Consider the following 17,784-nt stretch of genomic DNA (forward strand, 5'->3'; position numbering starts at 1 on the left):
AAGCCCCTAAAACCATTAAAAGCCATGGACCCACTTACCAAGTTGATTGTATAGAGGACTAATATTGAATAATCTTCTGAACCGTTACTAATGAAAGCGAGGTAAAGAGAGAGAGGTAATGGGTGAGCTTTGTTAGGTAGTCAATGGAATTGCCCTCTCGAGCGAGCCTGCGAGAGTGATGCCCAAACCCATATATGGGCTCATTGAGAGTGAGAGTGATAAACGTGGGCCTGGCCTACGTGAAGAGCAAGAGAGGAAAGAAGGAGCCGAGTAGTCGCGGACAAGCTCTACATCATGCGGGCCCCACTGACAGGCAACAAAGACAATAATGCGTCCATGCACGTGTACATAAACGGAAGGCCCGCTTTTTTGGGTATTCCGCATCAGATCAACAACCAACATTTATTTTAGGGCTAATTACAAAGTTACCCTCCTAGGTTTAGTGTTATTTTCAATCTCCCCCATAAGGTTTCAATTTTTTCAATGTGATACATATAGTTTTCAATTTAAGTCAATGTGCAAACAGAAAAAATAAAAAAACTAAAAAAATAAAATAAAATGACTCAATTAGCCCCCCCCACTCAGCCCCATCGCATCCCCTTCCCCACCACCGCCGCCGACCCTTCTCTCCCCTCTGCCCTATCTCTCTTTCTCTTTTTTTTTTTTCTCTCTCTCTCTCTCTAGCTCTCTCTCTCCTTTAATTAATTATCAAGGCTTATGAATTAATCTTCTTCGTATTTTATTTTTGTGTGTGGCGTGTTTGTTGTTGTGTATTTCCGCCAATGAACAAATGGGTAATGATGGTGTGGTTTGTGTACTCCCTACATTACTCGTAAAAAAATAGGTGAGAAGGGAAAAAAAAAAGTGAAGGATCTTTTTCGTGGGGGAGAATCGAAAGATAGAAAAATGTATGTGGTGGTGTGTAACGTTGATTGCTTGGTGTTTGTTGATCCGGTTTGAACCAAAAGTTGGCAGAGTGGCCTGTGACTAGTCTTTAAAGGAGAGGATGGTGGTGGGTTGCTGTAGGGGGAGCCAGAGAGAAAGAAAGAGAGATGGCGCAGAGGGAGAGAAGGGTCGCTGCCGGGGGAGGATGAGTCGGCAACGGTGGTGCATTGGGAGGGGGGGACGATGGGGCTGGGTGGGGGGTGGGGGGTGGGGCTAATTGAGTCATTTTATTTTATTTTTTCATTTTTTTCTGTTTTTTTAGTTTTTCTGTTTGCATATCGACTTAAATTGAAAACTATATGTATTATATTGAAAAAATTAAAATCTTATGGTGGGAATTGAAAATGACACTAAACTTGGGAGAGTAACTTTGTAATTAGGCCTTTATTTTAATTCAAAAAATTTATTAAAAAATTCAGAAAAAAAAAATTCCCAAAAGTTTCAAATGCATTCCCAAAATATGCTATATACAGCTCATTCATACCTTATTTTTTCCACACATTCATCTATATTTCTAGGGAAAATTTGGGAAAACTACCAAAATTTTCAAAAAAGTATTGATTTTCGGATCTGCTACCAAAATTTTTCGAAAAAACTACAAGGGACAAGGAATTAGATGGGTCTTGTCCCATGCAACAAGGCCAACAAACAACAATAACAAAAGAAGCTAGACCTGCAACATCAGACAAAGAAAAAGAAGGCAAAAGAAAAGAAGACAAATGCATGGGTGTTTACAATCAGATGGGTTTCACATGCAAGCTTCGCATACACAATTGATACAAAAAAGACAAATACATGGGTTATCATATGCAAACTTTGCATGCATAACTGATACAAGAAGACAAATGCATGAATTTTCACAAGAGAAGGATGATCTCTCAATTTTTTAATTTTTTAACGTGTATATAGGCACGTACGAAAGGGAAGAATAGATCCCTTGTGCAATATCTAGTGTTTTAGTCTTTCAAAACTTAGAATTCAGAAGCTCTCAACCTCCCTGTATTTTTCACACTTCTGTATCAGTTCTTACATATGCAATAAAAGTTCAAGTTTTAAAAAGTTTTCTACTCTTTAGTTTTTTAGTTTGTATTTAATTATTTTTCATTTTCTGGTTTAAACTAGGAGACTTCTAGTCCTGTTGATGCAAATTCTCGTAAGGTAGATGCAACAACTTAGATAAGCTGATCTGGATGATCAGGTGCTTTGCTGGATGATGAAGTGGATGCTGATTGAGATCTTCCTGTAGACAAAAACAAGATCAAAGGAGATGGACCGGTGTGGTACCAGCCAAACACACTCCGATGATGAAATCAGTGGTGGTGTTTGATGGTGGGTGAGGAAGAACAAAGGAAGAACTTGGGAGAATGGGAAGAACAAGGCAAATGTTCTGGGTTATTCTCAGCAAGTTGGGTAGGCTCTCTTTGTAGAAGGGAATGCAAGTGTTTTGCGTGTATGTAGGTAGATTGCTAGATGCCTCATTTTGTGCATATGTGGTGTCTTATATAGGAAAAGGAAGACTTAATGAATAAGTTACCTGCATGTGGATGAATGGTTGCCAGAGATCCACGCACCTGGCCAGACCTAGCTGCATGCTCAGCTGCTTACTTCCCCAGCATTTAATGTTGCATTGAATGCTTCATTAAATGCAAGGTTGGGAGGTTCAGGCAAACTGCTCCAACATTCATGAATGCAGGCCTGATATTCTATCTGTCAGAAGAATGTGTCAGGTGCATTTAAGTGTGGCGGTTCATCCTGGTGTAACCTTCCCGGGAATGGCGGCGGAGAGCCGAGCCGAGCTGATACGAACACATGTTCTTACGCGGAGATACGAAGTCCATGTGTGGTCGGATCGGACATGGGATTCCAGGCCGAGCCGGTCCCATAGATTGGGGGTCTTTCAGAGCCCTAACTGGTCGACGCCAGAACTCGAAAGGAGACCATCTCCTGTGCCGAGCCGAGCCGAACCGGAATGATCGTGGGAAGATGGACACTCGATTCCTTGGAAGATCATCGGTTCGGCTCGGACCGAACATGGAGGGCCCGGCACGGAGACCGGTCCGAGCTGGCAAAGGGAGTGCTGATGTGGAGGTCAAAGTTTGACCACTGAGAGTCAACTCCGAGGTAGGTGTTGACCAGCCACGTGCCGAACCGTGATTGCTTGTTTGGGTTGGTGTGGGTTTTCCCACAAACAGGAGTCCCCCAGCTTCCGATCCGAGCAGACAGTGGTGGATTGGAAGTTGAAGTGTAAGGACAATTCCAAAGATAGCACGTTACTTGATCCGAGCCGATCCCCACAGGCCCATGTTCCCGAAGACCCGAACACATGACGACTTGTGATTGGCCAAAATATCTCAGGGACATGTGAAGGGACGTTTGATTTTCTGCATGGGGGAACGTAAGGGTCACCTCGTTATGGGTATTTTTGAATGCTTGACAGGTGTTAAGATCTGGCATGTGAAGCGCCAGAAATGAAGGGTTGAGATTGGTTTGCATGGGGGTATAAAAGTGGTGGTTTCTCTCTCTTCCCTCACTTTCACCTTCAGACCTTCTCTCTCTTCTGCGAAAACTCTCTCTCTCTCACCGCAAATCTCTTTCTCTCACCATCGTCTTCGAAGTTGTCCGATCTCGAATCCGACCACGTACGGCGGTAGGCGAGGTGGTTCCGAGGGTGTTTGGGGCGGAAACTTTGGGCGGAGGAAAACCAGTAAGTGATTCTCCTCCTTTCTGAGTTTTTTGCATTTCGGGTTTTCTGGGTGTGTGTTCTTGGTGTTCTTGAAAAAGGACATCTTTTGATCCAAAAAGCAAGAGAGAGAAAAAGAGAAACTGTTAGTGATGTCTGGATCCGACTCGAGTGATCGGCTCGGCTCTGGGGAGGCGTTTGAAGGAGACAGTGAGGCCGAGATGAGCCGAAGCCCACCTGCGGAAGAGGCCGAGCCGAGCCGAAGCCCACCTGCGGGTGAGGCGAGTTGGGACGGCTTGTCCGAAGAATTGGACGAGGCCGGCTCGGCACTGAATCGCAATCCAGGTGGAGAGCGCCGAGCCCGAGGGGACCAAGAAAACCCCGAGATATTGAGTTCCGATTGGGAACAAGGGACGGCCGAAGGAGGCGACGAAGAGCCTCTCGACGTCGAGCCGATCGCCATTATCCCGAGCAGACTCACTTCAGGCTCGGATGAAAGGGATAGGGGTCACGAGGCGTCGACCTCGGCTCAGGGAGTGACGGGGAGTCCGGTCGACCCGGACTTCTATGAGGAACTGGCGTGGAAGGCCGATCAGATCCCCAACGAGATGACCGAATACCATCTCAGGGACTTGAGGAATAGGTACTCAGTCCCTGACTCCGTGCTGATGAGGTTGCCGACCGAGGGGGAGAAGCCGAGCCGACCCCCGATAGGATGGGTGACCATGTACCCGGAGATGTTTGAGAATGGGGTTCGGCTTCCCCTGCATACCTTCCTGCAGGACTGGCTCGCGACGATCGGCGCGGCGCCACACCAGCTGAACCCGAATGTATACAGGATCATCCTGTCCATGCATATCTTGTGGCACAAAGTGCACAAGTGTGTGCCACACAAGGATATCCTGTTTTGCAATTACGCGCTGAGGTCGAAGCAGAGCGAGCTCGGATTCTACAACCTCCAGGCGTACTCGGGGCCACTCTTCGGTGGGAATCCCTCTTCCCAGAAGACATGGAAGAAAAGATACTTCTTTGTCTCTGGGGATTGGGAATTCGTCGATCCGAACAGAATGACCTCGGCTCGGGTTCCCAGAGCCTTTAGGATCCCAGGTGGGCATTGGGAGTTTGGGGCCGATCCGAGGACAATTTGCTTATGTCTTGTAACAATTGCATTTTTCCTCTGTCTAACCCTTTTTGGTTTCGCCTTTGCAGTCAGCTGGGGCAAGTACAAGCTCCGAGGCGAGCTTAAGGACCAGATCGCCGCGATCAGGGACTCACCGGCAGAGTACTTGTCAACCAAGTTCCTGCTCGGGGAGACTCAGATCCGATCGAGCGGGATCTCCTGGTTTGTGCCCAGGTGGAATCCTAGGGCCGAAAGGGGAATGGCGCCCACCGAACTGGAGACTCGCCTTAGGAGGAGGGCGGCTCGGAGCGTCCAGAAGAAAGCAGCGGGGCGGCCCCCTGCCGAGCCGGTCCAGGCTCCTGCCCCAGCGGTAGCCCAGCCTAGATCTCCTGCGCCGAGACCGGTTCGGCAAGCAGAGAAGAGGAAAGCTCCCCAGACCGAGGCTCCGGTGGAGAAGAGGGCTCGGGCCGAACCCGGCGGTTCTGGTGCCGGAGCATCTGGTTCGGCGCCCCTGAAGGCGGTGGAGGTAGACCCCGGCCTCGAGCCGTTCGTCACGGGCCTTAAGCGCGTGATGACCGCGAGGGTGCAGGAAGGGCTGTGGGCCGATCATGGCGAGCCGGGCTTCAGCCACCAGGCTCTGATCGCATCCCGCCAGGCCATGTTGGTAAGTCTCTTTTACTTCGGATTTCGTCTATTCGCTCGGTTCGGATTAGTAACAGATATGTTTCTCTTGCAGCTCGCCATGAGGCAGTTCGAAGCTGCTAAGGCCGCCGTCGATGCCGAGGCGAAACTGGAGAGGTTTCGGGCACGAATCCTGGAGCTAAAAGAGAAGCTGGCCGAGGCCGAGCGGACGGTCAATGCCGAGCGCGAACGGTCAGAGGGTCTGCAGTCCAGGCTGGCCAGGAAGGAGGAGGAGGTCGCTCGGCTCGGCAAAGAGCTTGCATCCTCGGAGCAAAACGTGGCTGACTTGAGGCACTATGTCGGCGATCTCCAGCGAGACGTCGAGGCTGCCGAACGGAGGGTCGAAAATGCCGAACTCCGACGTCGAGCTGAAGTGCCGAGCGCCCAGGCACTGGCTGATGCCCATTTTGATGGGTATCAGGAGCTCTTGGAGGCGATCAAATCGAAGAGGCCGGACTGGGATGTCTCATTCCTTGGCGAGTCCGATGACGATGAAGACACCCAGGGAAGTCAACAGGATGAGCTTCCTCCTTCCGATCGCCAAGTCCGCGCCGAAGTCGAGCCGACTCCGGAAGATCCTCCACTGCCTGCACACGAGCCGAACCCGATTCCCACAGTCCCCGAATCCGATCCTAATGATGAGATGCAGATCGGCGGGGTTGAGGTGGTGCAGCTCGGCGAGGAGACGCCTGAGGAGTCTACCGAGCCGATCCAAGAGGGCCCTGCCGAGCGATCTGCATGATAGCTGATTTTGTTTAACTCTTATGTTGTCTTGTTTTTGTTTTTTTGTTCCCGAGCCGAAGTGTGGCTCGGGTTTAATTGTTTTTGGAACAATTTGTATTTGGTTTTATGTTATTTATTTATCAGTATTTTCTTTATATGATACAAGTTGCTGTCAGTTCGGCTCGGAAATTAAGCTAAAAGACAAAACTAATAACACATGGACAAGAAAATGATAAAAGTGAAAGACATAATAAAAACCAAGGCATTTTGAGATCGGCTCGGCATGCCGATCGTAATGAAAATGAATGGTAATGGTAAATTAGAACTTGTCTTCGGATCAGCTTGATAAGCATAACCAAGATAAGTAAAAATTTAACAACCCTAGTGATCCCGAATGGGTTCGGCATACCCATTGAGATATTTAGGAATGCGGTTTTTTGAGAAAAATATTCAAACCTACTTTCAGATCGGCTCGGCATGCACGATGAAAATTTTGGTTGGAGTGTATATTTTTCTTTTAGAAATATCCTGTTGAACGTTAGGACTGTAGGAAGTCACTTCGGCTCGGGCAGGGATTTTTATAGACCTGATAAGTCTGTAATATGTCGAGCATCGGGCCGGAAATGGCGCGCTAGCTCAACACATGAGTTTATAGACCTGATGAGTCTGTAATATGCCGAGCATCGGGCCGGAAATGGCGCGCCAGCTCGACACATGAGTTTATAGACCTGATGAGTCTGTAATATGCCGAGCATCGGGCCGGAAATGGCGCGCCAGCTCGACACATGAGTTTATAGATCTGATGAGTCTGTAATGCACCGAGCGTCGGGCCGAGAATGGCACTTCGGCTCGGCACATGGGTTTACTATTTTTTCGAAGGAAACACTTAGATTTTTCCTCTTTGTTGGAAGTGTATAGGAGTAGAGTCCCCAGTGTTTGCTTCGAAAAATAAGAAGAAAAATGAGTAGAAATGTGTTCATCTTTTCATTGATTGGAATGGGTGTTAGGTCGGACAGTCCCCGATCCTAACTACATTTTTACTGGTAATAAGTCTTCAAGTGTTCAGCGTTCCAGCTATGCTTGAGTGGCTTACCAGCCAGAGTGGCCAAGTTGTAAGTGCCAGGCTTGACTATGCCTGTGATTCTGTATGGTCCGGTCCAGTTCGGATCGAATGAGCTCTCCTTGACAGCGAGGGGATTCTTTTTCATGACGAGGCTGCCCAATCCGAAGCTCCTGGGTCTGACCCTCTGGTTGTAGTATTTGGCTACCCTCTTTTGGTAAGCGGCTCGGCAGAGATTGGCGTTGGTTCGCCTCTCCTCGATTATGTCCAGGCCGAGCCGAAGACCGGTGTCATTGGTCTCGGGTTTGTACGTGCCGGTCCGGAATGAAGGAGTCCCCATTTCGACCGGGACGACGGCGTCAGTTCCGAATGCCAATGCATAGGGTGTTTCCTTCGTCGAGTTGCGATAGGAAGTTCGGTAAGACCAAAGCACCTCTGGCAAGAGTTCAGGCCAATTCCCCTTAGCATTATCCAGTTTAGTCTTGAGGGTCTTCTTGATGATCTTGTTGATGGCCTCGACCTGTCCGTTCGACTGCGGATGGTAAGGCGCGGTGAAGCGCAAGTTGATGTTCAGACGTGAACAAAAACTCCTGAACTTCTTGCAGTCGAACTGTTTGCCATTGTCCGCAATGATGGTGTGCGGCATGCCGAACCGGCAAATGATGTTCTTCCAGACGAAGGTCTCCATCCGTTCGGCTGTGGTTGTGGCCAGGGGCTCGGCCTCGGCCCACTTGGTGAAGTAGTCGACTGCTACCACAGCCATGGTGACTTGCTCTTTCGCCTTCGGCATTGGGCCGATCAGATCGAGTCCCCACTGCGCGAACGGCCAGGGACTGGATATGGAGGTCAGCAACTGGGGAGGTTGATGGGGGACTGCGGCAAATTGCTGGCATTTGATACAAGCGCGAGAGAGATGATCCGCGTCTTTGTTCAGCGTCGGCCAGAAGTAGCCCTGCCGGATCGTCTTGTAGGCGAGGGCTCTTCCTCCAGAGTGGTTTCCGCATATCCCCTCGTGGATTTCTTTCAGTACATCCTGACCTTCCTGGGGAGTGACACACCGCAAGTAAGGCAGGGAGAAACTCCTCTTGTAGAGCTGACCACCGATCATGCTGAACCGAGCCGACCTTGTTTTGATGAGGCGTGCCTTGTCCCTCTCTGGGGAAAGGATTCCGGAGACCAAGTAGGTGATGATCGGCGTCATCCAGTTCGGCTCGGCCTCGGTCTGTATGACAGTGACCTCGTTTTCGGTGGTGCTAGGTCTGTCCAGGATTTCAATTGGAACGTGCCTAGCGGATTCGGTGTCCGTGGCCGAAGCCAGACGTGCCAAGGCATCGGCTCTGCAGTTCTCTGCCCTCGGGATTTGGGATATTCTGTATTCGTGGAAGTTCCCAAGTAGCAGACGAGTCTTCTCGAGGTAAGCAGTCATGCTAGGCTCTCGAGTCTCGTACTCTCCCAAGATCTGATTGACGATTAGCTGGGAGTCGCTGAAGATGTTTAGTTTGGTCGCGCCGAGCTCCTTTGCCAATCTGAGCCCGGCGATGAGTGCCTCATACTCTGCTTCATTGTTGGATGCTTGAAATCTGAAGCGAAGAGCATACTCCATCACAACTTGTTCTGGGGAGATCAGAACAAGCCCGGCTCCGCTTCCCATGGCGTTGGAAGATCCGTCCACATAGAGGGTCCAGGTGAGGAGGTCAACCTGGCCGCGTTCGCCGATTGTGTTCGGATCGGCTGCCGTTGGCATAGCGTCGGTGCGCGGTGGATCTTCCGTCGGGGTGGTCGACTCACAGATGAAGTCCGACATGGCCTGACCTTTGATGGCTGTCCTGGGACGGTAGATGATGTCAAACTCGCCGAGCTCGATTGACCACTTGATGAGCCGACCCGAAGTTTCTGGTTTTGCCAGGATTTGTCTGAGCGGCTGGTCCGTCAAGACAACGATGGAATGAGCCTGGAAGTAGGGCCTCAATTTCCGAGCCGAGCTAACCAGGGCGAGAGCCATCTTCTCGAATTTTGGATACCTGGTCTCGGCATCGGCGAGGGCTCGGCTCGTATAGAAGACGGGGTGTTGTACACCGCCGATCTCTCTCACTAGAACTGAGCTAAGAGCTGAGTCAGAGACAGAGAGGTAGAGGAAAAGTTCTTCACCTTCCTCTGGTTTGGATAAGATGGGAGGTTCCCCCATGTGCCTTTTCAGATCTTGAAAGGCCTGCTCGCATTGGGGGGTCCATTCTATGCTCTTCCCTGCTCCCCTTAAGGCTTTGAAGAAAGGGAGGCACCGGTCGGTGGATTTTGAGATGAACCGGTTCAGGGCGGCGACTCTTCCAGTCAGACTCTGGATTTCCTTGCGTGTCCTTGGGGACTTCATGTTGATCAAGGCTTGGATTTTCTCTGGGTTGGCCTCAATCCCCCGTTGGCTGACCAGGTAGCCAAGGAACTTGCCGGACCGAACCCCAAAGACACATTTGGCTGGGTTCAGCCGCATCTGATATTCTTTTAGGACTCCGAACATGTCTGAGAGGTCCCTGACGTGATCATCCGCCTTGATGCTTTTGACCAGCATGTCATCCACGTAAACCTCTACGGATTTGCCTATGGAAGATCTGAACATGTGGTTGACCAGCCTTTGGTAGGTGGCTCCGGCATTCTTGAGGCCGAAGGGCATGACCTTGTAACAGTACATGCCACGATCCGTTATGAAAGATGTGCCTTCCTGGTCGGACTTGTGCATCAGGATCTGGTTGTATCCAGAGTATGCGTCCATGAAGCTGAGGAGCTGATGTCCTGCTGTTGCATCGACGAGCTGATCTATTCTGGGCAAGGGAAAGCTATCCTTGGGACAGGCCCTGTTCAGATCGGTGAAGTCCACGCACATCCTCCACTTCCCGTTGCTCTTCTTCACCATGACCACGTTGGCAAGCCAGTCGGGATAATTGACCTCCCGGATGAACCCGTTGTTTTGCAACTTGGTTACCTCTTCAGCCATGGCGGCGTATCGGACCGGATCGTATGACCTCCTCTTCTGACGGACCGGTTTGCATCCCGGGTCGGTGTTCAGCCTGTGGGTGATCACGTCAGACGATATGCCTGGCATGTCATCGTAAGACCAGGCGAACATTTCCGCATTGGCACGGAGGAAGTCAATGATGGCAGAACGTTGTTCGGGGCTGATCTGAGTCCCCACTCGGACGAGCCGATCCGGTGTCTCGTCAGAGATCGGCACTTCCTCCCACACCTCGGCGGGAAGGGGTCGAGAATCTGAGCTCGGCTCGGAAGCGAAGTCGAATGTCTCCGCCCTCGGCCACCTGCCCGAATCAGCGATGGAGTCGAGTTCCTGTGAGTTCGGCAGCTGACCCTTCTGCTTGATCGAAGCGGCGTAGCAAGACCGAGCCGAGCACTGGTCTCCCTGAATGACGATGCAGTCGTCGCCCACCGGACATTTGATGAGGAGGTTGGCGTAATGGACGATGCAGTCAAGGTCGACCAGAGCCGGTCTGCCCAGAATGATGTTGTAGGCCGACGGCCGCTTGACGACAATGAAGTACGTCATGCAGGTCTTCTTGATCGGTCCCTTCCCGAGCGAAAGGGGAAGGTAGATGTGTCCGAGGGGCTGAACCACTTCTCCCCCGAACCCGACCAAGGCAGGTGTATCGGTCTCCAGCTTATCCTCGCCGATGCCCATCTGCGCGAACGCAGAGTGGTAGAGGATATTGACTGAGCTCCCTCCATCGACGAAGGAGCGCGCGATGGTTGTCCCGGCCACCTCAGCCACTATGACGACCGGATCATAGTGGGGGCAGATGATCTCGTTTGCCTCGTTCGGCTCAAAGGTGACCGGTGCCCAGTCCTTCCGCTGTCTTTTGGAAGTGCTGGGCTGACCTGCCTGGATCGACAGGGACTCGTGAGCTTGAGCCGCCTGTCGGACATACTCCTTCTGGGATCGGTTCGAGCTCCCCACGAAGGTTGGTCCCTCCCCGATCGATCCGATGGCAGCATCTTGGACGTCGATGGTATTGGTGGGCTTCTTCGGCGCGGCCTTGGGTACCCTAGGCCCACCGGCCAGGAATTGATTGATCTTACCCGCCCGGGCAAGAGTTTCAATCCCGTCGCGGAGAGCGTAGCAATCGCCCGTGACGTGGCCGTGATTGGAGTGGTATTTGCAGAAGACGCCCTCCCTGATTTTGTCTGGGGGTGGTCCCTTGATCTCCCTTGCAACTGGGAGTTGGTCTTTGACCTTGGAGTAGATTGCCTCCAGACCGGCGTTGAGGGGAGTGTACTCCGTGTACTGGACAAATTTGGGTCCCTTGCCTAGAAGTTGGCGCGGCTCCTCGGTCCTGGTCTTCTTGGATTGGACCTGGGGTTTGGGAGGTGCAACCTCTCCCTCCTTTCTCTTGGTCGAGGTCGGCCTGGGATTCAGGGCCTCCACCTGAGCATCCCACTCCTCAGCTCGTGCCCACTTAGTGGCTTCGGCAGAAAGCTCATCGTAAGTGGAGGGAGGATTCCTCATTAGGTGGGAGCGGAGTCCCCCGGCGTGCAGACCTTGCATGAGGGCATTCTTAGCCGACCTATCGTCGCAATCGTCGCACTTCGTATATTCGATGTTGAAGCGGATCAGATAGGCCTTGAGGCTCTCCCCTTCCTGCTGCTTAATGAGCGACATATCGTTCAAGTTGTAGAGTCGTTCGGATACAACCCGATATCTCGCCAGGAAGGCCCTCCGGAGGTCGGAGAAGGAGTCGATGGAGTTCGGTTGGAGGGTTCGGAACCAACCCCGAGCCGAGCCCTTCAAGGTCGAAGGGAAGATTCTGCACTTCGTGGCTTCAGATGCCTGGCGGGCCTCCATGGCGTATCTGAAGCTGTCAAGATGGTCGTAGGGGTCCTTGGTCCCGTCATACTGATCCATCTTGGGGGGCTTGGTGTCGCGGGAGACCTCAGCATCCATGATTCTGCTGGTGTACGGGAGGGGGAGTTCCTCTCCGTGGTCGGCCCTACCAGTGTATCCCCTGGAGATTTCGACATGGCCGAGCCGGTCGTGGACGCTTCGGATTTGGTCCTGGACCAAAGTCCGAACAAGATTTTCCACATTGGGCGGGGTCGGCTCGGCCACGTTTTCCCCTGAGCACTCGGCCTGGTTGCCGAGTCTCTCACTCACCGGCTGACGAGTGAGCCTCTCGCTCGCCGGTTGTCGATCCGACATGATCATGGTAGATCCCAGTCGGTCGCTCACTGATCGTCTCCCCGAGTGCGCTCCTGATGGGGAAGGATCCTGGCTGGTGATAGGGCCGAGTCTATTCCGAATCGGGCCCCTGGTTTCGGCCGAGCCGGTTGGACTGTTGGCCCCCAATCTGGTTCGGACCGGCGGTCGCTGGTTTGCATTCGGATCGACCCGGTCTCCTCCCGAATTCCCGGGGAGACGTTTTCCGAAAGCCGCCTGCTTTTGCCGAAGGAGACGGTGGGCGTTTAGGCATTCGGCTTGTTCGGCCGGGGGCATGTCCTCGAAGCCCGGGAAGACGTAATCAGAGTCCTGCCGGTCGGTCTGGTCGTTCGGCTCGGCAGGAATGCTTTGCCGAGAAGGAGACGGTGAAAGGACCTCCAGCTCGGTTCGGGTCCGGCGCGATCGGAAACCCGATCCCCCACTGTTCTCGAGCTGAGCACGATGGCGTGCAAGTTCCCCGGCCAGCTCGGCTTGTTTTGCGAGCAGCTCATTATTCTGCTTCAGGAGTGCATTTTCAGCGGCCAGGTGTCGCTGACTCTCCTTAAGGAGTTTGTGAGCAGCTCGGATTTTTGAGGGACCTTTGGACTTTGATGTCCTGGGGAGTTGTGCTCCCCTCGTCTTCTCAGGCGTCTCAGGCTGATGTTGTTCATTATTCTGAGATGCTCCTGAGGAAGAGCTGCTGTCCCGATAGACGGTAGCCATGATGACTTGTTTGAAGGAAGAGCTTAGCGCTTGCAGTGATGAGCACAACGGCTGAAGTCGATCTTCCCACAGACGGCGCCAATCTGTTGATGCAAATTCTCGTAAGGTAGATGCAACAACTTAGATAAGCTGATCTGGATGATCAGGTGCTTTGCTGGATGATGAAGTGGATGCTGATTGAGATCTTCCTGTAGACAAAAACAAGATCAAAGGAGATGGACCGGTGTGGTACCAGCCAAACACACTCCGATGATGAAATCAGTGGTGGTGTTTGATGGTGGGTGAGGAAGAACAAAGGAAGAACTTGGGAGAATGGGAAGAACAAGGCAAATGTTCTGGGTTATTCTCAGCAAGTTGGGTAGGCTCTCTTTGTAGAAGGGAATGCAAGTGTTTTGCGTGTATGTAGGTAGATTGCTAGATGCCTCATTTTGTGCATATGTGGTGTCTTATATAGGAAAAGGAAGACTTAATGAATAAGTTACCTGCATGTGGATGAATGGTTGCCAGAGATCCACGCACCTGGCCAGACCTAGCTGCATGCTCAGCTGCTTACTTCCCCAGCATTTAATGTTGCATTGAATGCTTCATTAAATGCAAGGTTGGGAGGTTCAGGCAAACTGCTCCAACATTCATGAATGCAGGCCTGATATTCTATCTGTCAGAAGAATGTGTCAGGTGCATTTAAGTGTGGCGGTTCATCCTGGTGTAACCTTCCCGGGAATGGCGGCGGAGAGCCGAGCCGAGATGATACGAACACATGTTCTTACGCGGAGATACGAAGTCCATGTGTGGTCGGATCGGACATGGGATTCCAGGCCGAGCCGGTCCCATAGATTGGGGGTCTTTCAGAGCCCTAACTGGTCGACGCCAGAACTCGAAAGGAGACCATCTCCTGTGCCGAGCCGAGCCGAACCGGAATGATCGTGGGAAGATGGACACTCGATTCCTTGGAAGATCATCGGTTCGGCTCGGACCGAACATGGAGGGCCCGGCACGGAGACCGGTCCGAGCTGGCAAAGGGAGTGCTGATGTGGAGGTCAAAGTTTGACCACTGAGAGTCAACTCCGAGGTAGGTGTTGACCAGCCACGTGCCGAACCGTGATTGCTTGTTTGGGTTGGTGTGGGTTTTCCCACAAACAAGTCCAAAACAGAAAAACACTACGGTAAATATACAATTATTTTGTTAAACTTGGTCCTTATATTAATCTTTAGAGTTCGTCTTCTCTCCAAAAGTCTCTCTATTTGTTACTCTGCTGCTGTAAAGAAGGTAACAGCTGAGTCTGCAGGTCCATGAGTTTCAGCTGCCATTATAGCCTGAGGTGCTGTATGTGGTGTTCCATACTTGCTATACTATACTCTATATAGTGGTCAGACCGACAATTTTTCAGACACTCTCGATAAGACATCCCGCTCTAAATAATTGGTATCAGAGCCTTGTTTAACATTATAATTGTATGTTTATGTGATAAAATATCTTGAGGACATAAGTCATAAATACAACTAAAAGAAAACTCAATCATATTTGCATGCTAAAATATTTCGTTACTACAAATAACCTGTTTGTTTGCATATTTAACTATTCTGTTAATATTGAGTTTATTTACTGGATATAACCTTCATTGTTCCCTTGAAAAGGTTATGATATATTACCTTAATCTAGAATTAAGTGAACATCAAAAAAAAAAAAAAATTAACTTTAGATCAAAATACTTTACTTTGTAATTTTCGTAGCACTCAATATAAACATATTTTACATAATAAAGATCAACATATCAAAATTAGTATTATAGATTAATTAATTTATAACAAATATTAAGTTAGAACAAAATAAACAAAATCAGACAATAGAACTTTTTACACAAAATCAAGAGAAGAACTCCGTCACTATCATAAGAAAAAATTTAAATTATATTACTAAAAAATTAAAAGAAAATAATAAAAATATACAAAATTTCTCTGCTGTAATATATCAACTTAAAAAACAACTACAACAAATTCAATTAGTACAAAAGAATTTAGCAAAATAAGTAGATTTTTTACATAACAAAATAAATAAGCTACTAAATTAAATGCAAAGTGCAAAAACTAGTACAAAATATATAGAAGCCCGTTTGAATTCAAGAAATAGAATCAAATACAACACCTGTAGGAATTTCATATTATACATCTAGCATTCCAAACCAACATATACATATTAGACAAAAAATTTTTATAATTCAACTTCTGGTAAACATATCAGAAAAATTAGAAAGTCTTGAAGAACAAATAGGAGATATACATAAGACCTTAACAAATCATAAAGCTACACTTCCTCCAAAATTAGTACAAAAATTAGAAGGATTAACTTTAAGAAAAACATAAACAAAACATAAGAAAATTAATTCCTTTGATAATACTAAATGGAACTATTTAGAAGAAAAGATAAAAAAATGGTCAGAACCGAAGACAGATACCCAACAGAAATAGAAGCACAAGAATTTCTTAGATCAGGATTTGAAAACACACAAAAACATAAGAACTCATTATATCATTTAGGAATGCTAGAAAGCAAGAAAAGCATAATCAGTAGTATTAGTCAACAAGAAATTAGTTATATAGATAAAAAAGTAATATTAGATTTATCAAATCCAGAAGCAACTAAAGAACTTAGAAAACAATAATATATACATGTAGGAAAAATTATTGTAGGAATAGCAGGACTTGCAAGAGCACAAGTATGAACTAAAGCATTAGTATATATTTATGATGATAGATGAGAAAATCATGAACAAGCTGTCATGGCTACAGCTGAAGTAAATCTTAATAAGAACTTAGCCAATGAAAATCAATGAATTTAGTCAATATATAAAAGCAAGTATAAGAACAAAAAATTATAACATGAAATGTGAATATAAGAACTTAAGTGTAAGTTAAATGTATATAGGAAAAGTAAAAGATAAAATAGATTATAAATTTAATTTAGAATTTCAAGATTTAATGAAATTTTTTGGAAGTAAACATGTTAATATAATAGAAGCACGACCAATAGATAATAGTTTTTTAGAATGAACTGAATGGACATTACCTAATTTTAAACTTACAGCAAATAATAGGCAACCTATAAAAGCTCAAATATATGAACATGTTAATGGAATAGCATCAATAAGATTTTCTAATTATAAACAAATAGAAAATAATGATATAAAAAGTGAACTTGAAGAACAAATACATATGATTTTTGATAATATATAACAAAATTTAATAGATGCTAACTTAGATCATATAATGGATAAAATGATAGATGATACATATAATTTACCTGAAGAAGAATATTTAAACAAATACAAAACTTATGATTTAGGTCTACATGCATAAAAAGAATGATGAAGAACTAGTAATTCTTATTCTTGAATTAGGACTAGAACATATCCTAAGAAGTAATGAGTATAATCACTTGTTTGAACAAATAGAAAAATGTAATCCTGCATAAGAAAGTGGAGAATCAGGTATGAGTTACCAAAATATAGTAACATCTAGATCAGAACAAATAGGAATAATGGGAACAAATGAACCATATAGAGAAACAAATAATGAACATGCAAGAACAACCAAGCTCTGATACCAAGATAGAATTTGAGCATCCAACCCAAAATCAATTGGCAATGGGTGGAGAGGTTCAAGACCTTATAAATACATATGCTTAGCTCTAGTTTTCCGATGTAGGACATTGCTCCACATTACTCTCAACATGGCTATGGTGACAGTGCTGCCACCTTTTACCCGTGTTTGGTTGGGGTTTCTAAATACTTATTCAATATTAGTTACTCTATTTATTCCATTCTTTTTATTTGTGAAATAAGTAGAAAGCTAAGTTGTCAGATATCATTTATTAAACACTAACTGATGCAGCACGCATGACACATGACTACTGGCTCAGGAGTGATAGGCGCAAATCTGCCATTAGGGTCCCCGTATCCAATTTTTGCGCACCATACCTTTTCGGAAAGGGAACGACGAGGCAAATCCAAGTCACTACCATAGGCAGTGAATGAAGGTGGATTTTGGGCAAATAAGGCCGTTTGCTATGCTAGGACAAAATCGCATTTAAAGTTTTTATGCAGTTTTTTTTTTCATTTTAATTGTCTTTTAATATTTTCAGTATTTATTTTGGTTGTTAAATATACCATTTATAGCTTTTAGGGAGTTATCTAAGGCTGTATGGTATTTAGACGTTTTGATGAGATGTAATGGGGTTAAGCTGATTAATGAAAAATTGAAGTTTCTTTCGAAACCTTTCTATATAGCTATCAACTTGGAATCCGTTTGGATCAACAAAGTTATAGGTCCCTTGTTCTTAGTATTCTCAATCTAGAAAATCAACAAGTCTAAGGTTTGTGTGTGTGTTGTGATTCATCACCTACGCTGCGTCACTAACAGCCGGCCCCTTCATCAAATAGTATTGGGTGTACGTTATTGTAGTAGTGATGCTGTGTCCCATTTTTGGCCGGTGCATATTAATGTTGTTCAGGGATTCTAATAAACAATTGTAAAGTTTTTAGTGATGAGAGTTTAGAAGATTAATTGAGGCATGAAAAAGAAAAAAAATAAATGAGGAAAGAAACTAATTAATTGTTGTAAATATTATTGATTAAGTGGCTGTCCACAAATGTATGTATATA

This window comes from Dryas octopetala, chromosome 8 (assembly GCF_963921425.1).
Source record: "Dryas octopetala chromosome 8, drDryOcto1.1, whole genome shotgun sequence".
Classification (NCBI taxonomy): domain Eukaryota; kingdom Viridiplantae; phylum Streptophyta; class Magnoliopsida; order Rosales; family Rosaceae; genus Dryas; species Dryas octopetala.